The sequence below is a fragment of the Andrographis paniculata genome, unplaced genomic scaffold, assembly GCF_009805555.1.
Source record: "Andrographis paniculata isolate CXL003 unplaced genomic scaffold, ASM980555v1 Contig58END, whole genome shotgun sequence".
Taxonomy (NCBI): domain Eukaryota; kingdom Viridiplantae; phylum Streptophyta; class Magnoliopsida; order Lamiales; family Acanthaceae; genus Andrographis; species Andrographis paniculata.
In genome coordinates, this window is record NW_026137593.1 from 576049 (window position 1) to 589624 (window position 13576).

Below are 13576 nucleotides of genomic sequence, written 5' to 3' on the forward strand. Positions count from 1 at the left end.
ATTTTTATTTCAATTTGTTGTTGATGTTTCTTGGTTGTTTGACAGATTATATATATAAAACACAACATATTTCATGTTACTATTCTACTGTAGTAAGATTGTTCGATCATTACTTGGCTACTTGTAGGTGCTTGTCGCCGTTGATTGAAGTGGTTAAAGGTTCCACAAAGGAAAAAATAAGATATAGTGTTTATTACGGTGAACTTATTGTTGAAACAATAATTTGTAATTTTCAAAGTAATTAATATGCTATCCCTTTAAGTTCTAGTAACCGCGAATAATAATAACATACTGAAGTAACGACTTGTAGATCAAGAGTCCTACATATGGATGTACTCCTTACTTGATGATGGAAAAAAAAAGAACTTATCATCAAAGCATAGTGAGCAACACGTGTTTTTTTCTTCTGCAAATCCTTCTACTATCTATCCTACCCAACACTTATAGTGTTACGGCTGTTTCTTTCATGGTTCAGTTTAATTAAGAAAATCTCCCAATTTTGATAAACTTTTGATATCCGCTGTATGTTGAATGTGGACTATACATATTACTAATCTTCCCCCCTTGGGAACTGAATAATCTGAATGTCGACCTGCAGGTTAGGTTACGTTGTTAGGGTGATCATCTTAACTCTTAGGAATTTCGCAACACAAAGGGAAATTTGGTGCTCGGATTGTTCAGAACTTAAAATCTCAGGCATGGAGTGATGAGGTGAGTATTTATCTAGGGTTATAAACTCACAATTGGTTATTCATCATTTCTTACCGAAAAAGAAAAGACCCTACAAACAAAATATATAAGTATCCTTGAAGTTGATGCTATTCTCATACCAATAAGGCTATAACGGAATCAATGTTGTATTTTTTGTGAATTATTTCAAAGTTATTATTGTGGTTTTTGAATTATGAGATGTTAGCTTTCATGTCTTGGGCATTAATTAAAGTTTAAATTTGTGTGTGGATTTGAAAAGATGATTTCTAAGATGTTAGATTTTATGTATGGATGGATTCAAATCTTTTGTGTTTTTGAAAATTTTAAGCTCTTTATTTATTTATATATATTGTGAGCATGAAGTGCAGCTCTATGCTAAAATAATATTCATTTCTTAGATTAATTTTCACAACCTTTTTGTTACAATTTTAGAATGTCTAGATGTGATAGAATGGTGGAAAACCTTGAGATTTGATTAAAAATAATTTTAGTTGAATGATTTTCAAAATTTTGAACTAATTGTCTGCTTTTTACTAATAACTTCTATAAGGAATGCATTCCTCATTTATTGTCTTTAAAAGAGTTAATTGAAGTTCATGACAATCTGACAATTATAGTAGTTGAGCTGTATTAATAGTGAAGCTAGCTCTGCCCACCCACACAGTCAATCAACGGACATTACCGATAGTTAAGATGTACAAAAGTTTGCAGAGGAATGTAAGAAGTGCCTTGTTAAGTTGAGGGCTGTCATGGTTAAGGTTAGAAACATGCATGCCGAGTTGTCTACTTGGATGAACTCTCCCGGTGGAGCATCAATATGAGCCCCGGTAAGGAAGCAACAATATCTCTATGTAAATTATATGGAATGTATCCTGCCAATCCACTAGTGACTCAAAATAATTGCTCCATGCGTTGTAGGGAACTAGCCACACCCAAAGAGGGTTAGAGACACTGGGTACCGAGGTCCACGAACCACTGACGGTTAGTTAATAAATATAGAATGGGGTTTTAACATAATATCTTAATTCAGCAAATTAGCATTATACTTTGCTTATACTTTGTTAGCCTATAAGAATGTTCTTGATAGTTGCAAACACTTGATGTAGGTCAGGTCTCGTGTTCTTTTGATGTCCTGTGGCTTAGAAGAAAATTTTGCTAAGGGGATCATGTTGACCGCCCCTCTTCCAGGTTTGTTATTGTAAAGTAATACACTATAGGTATGAATTCTTAAGTGTTTGCAGAATATTTAATGCATACTTGTTTGTATAATTGTGGGGCTTGACACATATTTATCTACTGCATTTTAAATTTATTTTGTTACCATTTGTTTCGTGTGTTTGATTTATGCTTTCTTTCTAGGATTGTTTTATTTTTGTGTTCGTAATTTGTTTCATTGAGAATTTTTTCGTTAAGTAGGTTGTGTTTGGATGTTACACGTACTCCAGTGTTATTCGGTGCATCCTATATGTCGTGCTTTTAGTTTTTGTATAGCGTTTCCTAAACAATTGTTGGTGGATCTTGGGTGTCATTGATATTGCACGTGTTCGTGAATGCATGTTCATTTAAATTGTGCATATTCCATAAATATGTCGTGATTTCAATATTATTATTCTAAAGAGTTGAAACTTAGGTGAGTCTTGAATTATTACTAGATAATTTATTCTTGAAATGGCTTAGGGTTGATCATTGCCGTTGGACAATGCAATGTTCTATTCCGGTTTTATTACATTGTTAATTATAGGCATATTTAGTAGATGATATGTATATAAATTTGATGAAATTTTTTTGGTATAGCATGTAGTTGTATATGCTTTCGTATTATTGATCTGTAGTACTTGTTAAGTCAAGAAAAATTCTTCTCCTTTGCCGGTATTTGTGAAACATATGCGACCATCTTTGTTATGTGTGAAATACTATGGATGGCTTCTCTTATTATTATTTTTTATTTGTAAATTGTTTCTTGAAATGATATATTACATTCATAATTATATGGTTTTTTTTTCTTTATCTATATATGTAGGTGATATGCTAGCAATAGTTAAAGTCTTTGTAAGGGCTATCACGGTTCCGGAGACCTCAATTATTCTGCCAACAATTAGTTGAGCACGTACCCTCGGTGAGGTAATCAATGTCGATCCCACATACAAAGATGTATATAATAGATATTTGAAGGTTTATTTTTTCTAGTAATTTATTGATTTCGAAATTAAATACTTATATAACCTACTTATTCATTGCAGTGCCACACATGAGTTCCTCCGCCGTACTTTTGACGTTTCATGAGCATCCACACCCCATGTTTATGTGTTGAACCTAGATTGATCGATGCCTTACTTGTTTTTACTATATTTTGAACAAGGCTTGCGTATAATTTTGACATCGCTTATTAGATCATTTTGCGTAATAAGTATATAATTTTGGCTTGTTTGCCTTTTAGGTAGTCCTTCTGTTCATAATTGGCACAATTGTAAGTGTAATTTTCTATGAATTCCTTAGATTATAGATTTTATGATAGATTTAGTAGAGAATATGGGAAGAAAAATGTTGTATATTTATTGTCACAAAAAATATGTTTGTTATAAAAATCGTTACAATTGTCTATTCAGGTCGTAACAAATTGTTATTTTAATAAACATATGATCAATTTTTTTGTAAAAATAATTTGTTATAGAAATCGTTCAAAAATATTTTTTAATGTCAGAAAATATTTGCAACATATTATTTGTTACGACTACGCTTCGTTACAAACAGACTTTTAATTTTTGTTACGAACAAATAACTGTAACAAAAACTAATGTAAAAATATATTGTAACGGTCAGAAAATGTTTATACCACATTATTTGTTACGATAATGAATTGTTCAAAAAGAATTCGACTTTTTTCGCGTAAACAAAATTGTAACAAAAAGTCCTCTCACAGGCGTTGACAACTCGTCTTTCGTTACAACATTTGTGACAATAAAAATTTTTTTGTTACTCGAGTAAACGTATAGACCAAACTCTGCAACAAAACCATCACAAATAACTTTTTACAACAAATAATGAGTATTTGTAGTGGATTCAATTCAGCTTAAAAATCTATAAATTATTACAATGCTTAATTCTTAAAAAGCTCTTTACAATGAATATTAAATTTTAAGAATTAAGCATTGTAATATTTTAAAAATCTATAATATATATATATATAGAAAAAGAGCTTGACTACATAAAAACTTCTGAATTTTAAAATTAAGACAACTATTTCATAATGCAACAAACAATTTATTATAAACTCATCATTTAATTTTAACATTTGTCATATCTATTTTAGTTGCTTTGATTTTTATAAAAATAAATTTATTTATTAAATATAAACACACGTAGAAAGGAAAAAAATAAAAATAAAAATCCATACAGTTTAGACTACAATTCTCCTTATGTATAATATATATCATCATATCAACTCATCATTTTAGTCTTCCATCTAAAATTTTTTTTATTGGGATTTTTTTTTAATTTTTTTTATATTAATTCTAAGTTATTGAAATGAGTTCTTCAATTCAAGAGGTATGTGGACGATTGTCTTTACTTAAGATTTTGTACTTGGTTTTACTATTTTAATTTTTTTTTCCTTAAAAAATATCAAATAAAACATCAATTTGATATTACACTAAAATTTAATTTTACATTCAAAATATCATAATAATACATATTTATACCAATAATTTTCATTTAGGCTTCTTTAATTCACTACCAAAAAATTGACTTTTTTTAGCGGCAAAAAATTCGTAACAAAAACCTAATTTTTGTGCAAAATAACCTTTTGTGTCAACTTTGTTACAGATTTTAACAGCTACGAAAAATTGTAGTACAAAAAGTCTTTGTTAAGGAAAAAATTGTAACAAATAAATGACGTCAATGTCTTAAATAAGCCTTTGCTAATTGTATTTGTTACATTTTTTGTATGTAATAAAAGAATCAAATCATATTTTTGCGACATATATCCGTAACAAAAAATGCGGAACAAACGTATAAATCTATCAGAGAAATTTTTGTTACGAGATATGTCAGTAACAAAAGATACAAAACAAAAGTAAAATTGTTTCAAAGAACTTTTGTTACGACATATATGCATAACAAAAAATACAAAAATAAAATTTTGTTCAAAATTATATTTGAATGCATAAAAATTTAAAATAAATTATCGAACTATTCAAGTAAAAAAAAGCAATGAATGAGCATGAATTCACTACATCTATGCAATGCAATGAGTGAATGTATGAATTTAGTACATTCGGAAAGTGAATTACATCGTTGGGATTCCAATCGTCTTCACCTTAAAAATATAAGGCTAGCTATATGCATCGCTCAATACAATTTAATATTTTAATTACCGGCATTATATATTTTGTTTGGTTATAACTATAAAAACATCAAGTCAACATATATATAAGTGTATGCAGATGTCGCTTTGATATTGTAAGTAGTCAATCATATAATTTATTTGATAAAATATTTTGACAACATCCGGCCAATACATTAGTATATATCAATCAACATGATATTAATATTTTTTATAACACATTACATATTATGTTTGTCCGTCACTCTAAAAACATCAACTAAACACATACATCAATAGCAATATCGTATCAACACATTAGTAGTACACAAAAATAATGTTAACTTGCCTATATTATCTTTGTTATATCTCATCCATTAGATGCTCACGGAGCTAATCCAATAATTCATATTAAATTAGTAAGCGCCATCGTATATAGTATCACATAAGATTTAAAAGACTATCAAAACAAGTAGAAATCAACGCTTATGGACAGTACAGTAATAGAGAAGATAACAATATCATATTTTACAAGTCATGCAATTCACAGATAGTAATAATGGATTCTTGCCATTGCAATGTAAACTAAATATGTTACAATTGTTGATAATGTGCTTTCACATCTCTGAATTGATGTTAGGAGATGAATAATTATATTTAAGATATTTTTAAACAACGATAGGTGAGTTAAATAGTAGATAACGAATCACTCTCCACCATGCTTCTTATCAGAGACACCACTTCTTTGGAGCATTCAAGTCAAATGGTTGGTTAGCTGAAGCTGAGTTGTCATCAATGATGGGTGGTGGAGCCAGAAAAAAAAAAAAAAAAAAAAACATTTGGTGAGGCTGAAAATTTTTTTATATAATATATATAATAAATATAAAATTATATAATATAATTAAATATTTTAAAAAATTACAAACAATTTTTTACTTGGTTTTCTCTCATTTTATTTTGTGGCCATGGATCATATGCTGAAAAATAATTCAGCATAGGTGTTGAATGCTTTAAAAAGTCTTTATATAAATTTATATAATTATATTGTATTATTAATATAGTTAGAGTAAACAACTTTTTAATTATTATCCACAATTCAGCATCAGAACAAGATCTCCCCCATTTATTTTTTCAGATATTTTTAAATATTTGGGGGTGTTTGAACCAATTTTTTTTAGTGTTTAAATTAAATATGTGCAATAATAATATTTTTTATTAAATCTATAGAGGTAGCCAATTACTTAGGTTGTATTCTTTTATGGATTTTTACAACAAGGTTTTTACTATTTAGATTCTTTTTTCCTCAAAAAATATCATATCAAATAATTATTTTTATTTTTTATTTTTTATTTTATACTACAAATTTATTTTACATTCAAAATATCACATCTAACCTCTATTTATATCATATCAAACAAATATTCAAATTCAACTTTTTACTATTAAAAAATCCAAACCAAAAACCTAAAACCCACAAAAAAACACATTAAATTTTAAAAATTATCCAAATACTATATAATAAACATACAAAACTAAAATAATTAGGGAGGGCCCAACACCTTTAGGCTCTTGGCCCACTAGCTACGCACTGGTTGTCATGGAGAGAGGCGGTCCGAGATGCCAGTTTATGGTTATCTAGAACCTTCCGGGGGCATACGGGTGAATTTACTCAAATTTTGAAGAAGACTCTGGACTAAAGAATATTCGGAAATCCTTCTAGAACATGGCGGAATATACTTCGAAATATACTTCGGAAGACCATGGACCATTATAGATAGTTGTACATAATGCATAACTAGTTGTACATTCTCGGATGTTCTAGAATACTATCGATGGAGTGCTTGACCTATAAAATGACCTCCACCCTGGTATGTACATTCAACCAAGTTCACTTGCAATACGAAGTTTCTCTCTGGCTCCTTGCGACGCTAAGTTCCCTTTCTTTCTCAGTGTTGTGATTCACCACATGTCCCTTATATACCTTTCCCGGAACAATGAGCATTACACATAGAGTCATGGCTATGTTCCTCCTGATTCGTCAGCTGCTCAGGATGGGGTCCCCTGAAAACAATCATCAGAATCCAAATACTAGCAGCTTTGTGACTGCAGTCTCCACCAAATCCTTTCTTGCTACTGGATCCACCTCTTCCCTTGTCATCAAATCGAAACCCTTTTTTCGTAACATGGAATATATAAAAGGTTTTCTTGTACCCCTCTTCCATACCCTCATCTTCTCGAACACGCTTCACATGTTCTGCCAATTTTCTGGTTGTCAGAACATTGGATGCTACGGCGGCTTGCTTGAGGTCCTCATAGAGAGCAAATTTCTCAACGTTCACCATTGTATGTGCCATAAAAACTAGAAAGGAGAATTCTCTCAGCGGCGTTAGCGACGACCTTAATTAGGGGTTCTGGTTTCATGAACAGAAATGGAACAAGATTAGCAAAGCTTTTCCTCACACAGATCTGTTCACCTTTTGTTGAGTTTTAGATTTAATAGATATACATTTTGATTTGATCTTATTGTTTAGATTTGAGTGTATCGAATATATTATATGTTGCCTATATTTTATTTTGAGGATTATTATTTTCACAACTTTCTTTCTCCAATTCAGCTACGTACAGCTTCTCTCAAGAGATTAATTACAAATTGGAACATAGATAGAATTGAAGTGACGGCATCCTTGGAGGAATCGAAATACAATAGAAACGTATTTTCAAATACATAATGGATCGGATTTTAAATATTTAATCATTGAACTTGAAATATATTATTTCCAATTCATGCCATTATTTGGATCATATTACATTTATAGAAGTATTTGAAATGTACATTGTATTACTATACATGTCATATCACAAATAAAATAAAATTATTAGGAATCACGGCATTAATAGAATTGAAATGATAGCATCTATGATGAATCAAAATAAAATAAAATTATATTTTCAAATACATCATGGATATTAAATATTTAATCATTGAATTTGAGGCTATTAGCCAAAATTCTGGTGGTGAAACCAATTCTAGGGCTTACTACACCTAAATTGGTTGTTTGTATAGTTAGTATATACTCCCCCCATCCGGAAAATTTAGCAGGGTTGGGAATACCGATTAAGAAAAATGAATATTTTATTGAAAAAGTAGAAAAATTTAAAAGGTAGTTGAAGGTATTTTTGGAAATTTAATTAGAAATTAATGAGAATGAAAGAGAATATAATAAAGTCGGTAATATTTATTGTAAATAAGTGTTGAATCAACTGTAATAATCAAATATTGATTTTTTTACTTTTCCAAATATAATAATAAGTTGAATTAAACAGACGAAAAAAAAAAAAAGTGAATAAATTTGGCTAAAAGATGGAGTAATAGAATGTACATTTCAAATACTTCTATAAATGTAATATGATCCAAATAATGGCATGAATTGGAAATAATATATTACAAATTCAATGATGAAATATTTAAAATCCATAAGGTATTTGAGAATACGTTTCTATTTTATTTCGAATCCTCCAAGGATGTCGTCATGAAACCAGATCTGTGTGAGGAAAAGCTTTGCTAATCTTGTTCCATTTTTGTTCATGAAACCAGAAACCCTAAGGTCGTCGCTTACGCCGTTGAGAGATTTCCCCTTTCTGGTTTTTATGACACATACAATGGTGAACGTTGAGAAATTTGCCTTAGTAACTCATCAGTTCGTTGGCTAAGAAGGCAGATTTTCAACTTAGCTAAACATCCCCAAAAACTTAGGGTGTGTTTGTCTGTGGGTCTGGGATTGGATTTTTAAATAGTAAAAAGTTGAATTTGAATAGTTGTTTGATGTGATATAAATAAGTGCTGATATGATGTTTTGAATGTAAAATAAATTTAAATATAATATAAAAAAAAGAAAAGTAAGTGTTTGATTTGATATTTTTGAGAGAAAAAAGAACTTGAATAGTAAAACCCACCAAAGAACACAAATTTTACTGATAGAAAGTGGATCAGAAAGAAATTTTATATGGCAAGTAAACATGGTTGAATGTACAAATGAGGGTGGAGGTCATTCTATAGGTCAAGCACTCCATCGACAATATTCTAAAACATCCGAGAATGTACAACTAGTTATGCATTATGTACAACTATATATAATGTTCATAGTCTTCCGAAGTATATCCTGAAGTATATTCCGCCATGTTCTAGAAGGATTCCAGAATATTTTTTGAGTGAATTCACCTGTATGCCCCCGGAAGGTTCTAGATAATAATAAACTGCCATCTCGGAACCTCTTTCTGCCTCCGTCCATGACAACCAGTGGTGTAACTAGTGGACCGAGAGCCCAAGGGTGTTGGGCTTTTATTATATAGTATTTGTATGATTTTTAAAATTTAAGTAATTAGCCACCTCTGGAGATTTAATAAAAATATTATTATTGCACACCCTAAAGTAAACAAGATTTTGGAATGAAGTGCTATTATTTGCCGGAATTTTTGAACAATTAATCTGCCTCATTTCCTCCACATGAAGGACAGCACTATAAAAATGCTTGTGAATTGGAACGACATCATCTCTTGAGTGAAACAATCCAATGCAATACTGGTAGGCCAGGGCATCACATTCTGTGCAGTTTAATTCATTGGTACTACCTTTATGTATTTCACATATCTCAAATAATAACAATGTCTTCAACGTAAACTTTGAAAGCCATTTATGCATGCCATCATTGTTTTGTTCGACTATGTTTTTACCGTTCAAAAAATAAAATAAAAAGCATTCAAGTAAAAATAAAATAAAAGTTGGAAATATTTTTCTTATGTTAAAAAGAAAATACCAATATTTTCATGACAATGTGGTAATAAAGATTTTTATCATACCAAGATATTATAATTTAAAAATACTTAAACACATTTTTATTTTTTTTTTCTGAACATGAAAGTATGAACTGGCAACATATTTACACCACCAAACTACAATAAAATGACTATTTTCAGCGGACTGGATCCACTGCAAATACTTATTTTTTGTTGCAAAAAGTTATTATTTGTGATGGTTTTGATATAGATTTTGGTTGGTACGTTTACTCGAGTAACAAAAAGTTTGTGTAGCCACAAATGTTGTAGCAAAAAGTCGAATTTTTTTTGTTACGATTTTTTTTACGCGACAAAAAGTCGAATTCTTTTTGTATCGATTCATTGTTGTAACAAATAATATGGTACAAGCATTTTCTTACGGTTACAATATATTTTTGCATCATTTTGTGTTACAGTTACTTGTTCATGACAAAAGTTAAAAGTTTGTTTGTGCGAAGCGTCATAATAAACAATACGTTGTGAATATTTTCTGACATGCAACAAAAAGAAAAATCTTTACAAAAAATTGATCACTTGTTTGTTAATGTAATGCCCCGATTTCGGAATGTATAAAATAATATTATTATGGCAAATAAATATTTTTATAATATTTTGAGATTAAGAAATTAATATTCTGGAATAAATCTTATTCCTATTTTATATATTGATTATGATTGAAAAGACTGTTAAACGGATAAATATCGATACGAATAAATATAAAATATAATATATAATTTAATAATATAATATAATAAATAAATAAAGAAGATAAAGATGTTTATAATAATAATAATAATAATAACGTTAATACTAATATAATATAAGATAATAAATAATAATAATAATAATATAATATAATATAAATATATTTATTAAGGAAAAAAAAAACAAGCAAACCTTACCTCGAAGAAACGAGGGAATCGCCAGGGAGAAAGAATTAAAAGTAAGGAGAAAGAAGAAAAAGAAAGAAAAAGTTTTAGTCGTCAATTTCGATTCTGACTTCGGTATTGTATTTCTTGTTATACGTAGAATTTAATTATGGATTTTAATATGAATTTAGATATTGAAGAAATTAAATCCGAAATTCTTCAAAAACTGGATAGTTGGCTATTTAATCAACGAATTTCTTTAGCTAATAGCCTATTCGTAGTCCTAGCATTATATTCTGAGAATTTCATATCGATCCGAGCCGAATTGAAAACGGCAGTGTACTGCACCTGCTTGTTTATTCATATCGTTAAGTATTTTTTATTTAATAATCAGGCGATATAAATATTATAAGGTATAAGAATTTTATAGCTAGAATATCGTAATCTACTAAATATAAAAGTTTGAAACCCAACGAGCTAATTATAGAAATTAGCTTTTGAATAAGCAGGTAGCTCCTATGAATAAGCATATAGCTCAGCTGATTTGAGTAAATAATGGGCAGATGTACGTTGGAAGAGATTTGGGTAAGATTGCGAAAGTTATGGAGTGTCGATAAGATGTAAGCAGTAAGGAATTAAATCTAATTTTAAGAAATTAGGTATGCATGTTGTATGAGATTCTGAGTAATATGTTAATGTGATATTATGTGAATCATTTTGTCAGGGCATGTATATATTTATATATATGTGTGCGTATGCATGTGGGAGACATTGCGGTTTATGATATTTGATATACGTATTTGATCGCGTAGGTGAATTTATGAAAATGAGGATGGGTAAGCTGTCTCACCAGCCATTTTCGGTAAATTTACTTATTTGACATGATGTACACATATTGCACGGTTTATCGGATATGATTTATGGATCTATCGTCTAGTCTCCGTTACGGTAGTGCTAGGCGAGGGCATCATCTGGGGTTAGGATATTCGACCCCGATGTACCGTAACACTTTGGCGATAGTGGACGATAGTAGTCGGACAACTGGGTGACTTAGTCGCACGGTCATTCAAGATTACACCCATTGTAGTTGAGACGTATTTGGTCTAATCATTCGTGTTCGGTGTTGTTCCACTCATTGGGCTGGCCACTGGTGAGGTCTACCGGTAGTTTAGGATCATTTGCCAAACTCCAAACGTGATCCCGTTAGGGCGCGCGAGGAGGAGTAGAGTTTCCGGGTTTCCCTTGGGTGATTCCAGGTTGCACGGATTCTACTACATTACACGGGATAGGGCTAGTCAATGGGGGTCCTATCTTCGCTATCACAAACTATGGGGCGTCTTGTGGTTAATGACGACAACGTCGGCTATCCATGTATTGATTGTGGGAGTCGTATGGTGGGGATATGGGAGTGACCGGAAGACTGTTATATTATTATGGGTTTATTAGGTCCTTCCTTGAGACGAGGATTTTCCGGCTATTTATTGATGATGGTCTAGTGAGCTTGTTATTACGGGGCCGAGGGTATTCCGGCTGCTCACTTAGACAGATGCAGTGAGCCTATTATTATGGAGCCGAGGTTATTCCGGCTGCTCACTTCAGCAGATGTATATATATATGTGCATGTGCAGTGTTGTCGAGTTTGATATCTTTGTTGCATCATTTCACTATTGGCATGGCATGACACGTATTTTATGATTGACGAGAATTAGACTTTATTTTAAAAAGGTATGATATGGCATATTTCATGCTAGTTCTTAAAATGGATTTAATTCTAGACTTCATTTAAGAAAAATATTTGTTTCAGGTATGCATGGCACATCCGAGACAGGGGACGTCTCGGGATATAGAAAGACGGGCTGAGTGAGTGAACTTACGTTTATTGTATTATATATAAATTTTGAACTGGAAAAACCTCTTGTTAAGGGGTGTGTTTTGTAAATATTTATAAATCAGATTTTGTTATATAATAATGCTCTTTTATGACTAATTTTAGCCTTAACACTGTATTGTGGGGCCTGAAGTAGGAGATGACGGCCTCATGATGTAGTGTGGCGGTAGAATTTCCAGTATGAGCCAACTGGGGGTGTTACAGTTAAAATAATATTTTGTTACGACTTGAAGAGACAATTGTAACAATTTTCACAACAATATATATTTCGTGACAATAAACATACAACCCTTTTATTCCCCTATTCCCCACAAAATCCATCATAAAACCTATAATCTAAGGAATCCATAGAAAATTACTCTAACAATCGTGCCAACTTCGAACAGAAGGACTACATAAAAGGCAAACAAGCCAAAGTTATATACTTATTCGCAAAATAATCTAGTAAGCCCTAGAGACATCATAATAACGCAAGCCTTGTTCAATTCAATATAGTAAAAACAAGTAAGGCATCAGTCCAGATTCAACATATAAACAGAGGTGTGGATGCTCATGAAATGTCAAAAATACGGCGGAGGAACTCAGTTGTGGCGCTGCAATAAATAAGTAGGTTATGTAAGTATTTAATTGTGAAATGAATAAATTACTACAAAAAATAAACCTTCAATATAAATTACATACATCTTTGTATGTCTACTCGATGTGATCAATATTGACTATCTCACCAAAGGTACGTACTCCAACAATTGTTGGCAGAATAATTGAGGTCTCCGGAACCGTGGTAGCCATTACAAAGACTTTAATTGCTAGCATATCACCTACATATATAGAAAAAAAAAACATATAAAATTATGAATGTAATCTATCATTTCAACAAACAATTTACAAATAAAAAATAATAATAAGAAAAACAATCGATAGTATTTAACACATAACAAAGATGGTCGCATATGT

The 13576-nt window shown here is 30.8% G+C and overlaps 1 long non-coding RNA gene across 2 annotated transcripts; it reads left to right on the forward strand.

Annotated features, from left to right (window-relative positions):
* The first annotated feature begins 574 nt into the window (after positions 1-574).
* On the forward strand, positions 575-3166 carry LOC127257754 (uncharacterized). 2 transcript variants are annotated; one of them, XR_007840091.1, is made up of 6 exons: positions 575-711; positions 1332-1538; positions 1630-1692; positions 1818-1899; positions 2732-2832; positions 2952-3166. It is a non-coding gene; the product is annotated as an uncharacterized LOC127257754 (long non-coding RNA). The 2 variants fall into 2 exon arrangements; XR_007840090.1 differs by having other exon boundaries at positions 1823-1899.
* The last annotated feature ends 10410 nt before the right edge of the window (positions 3167-13576 follow it).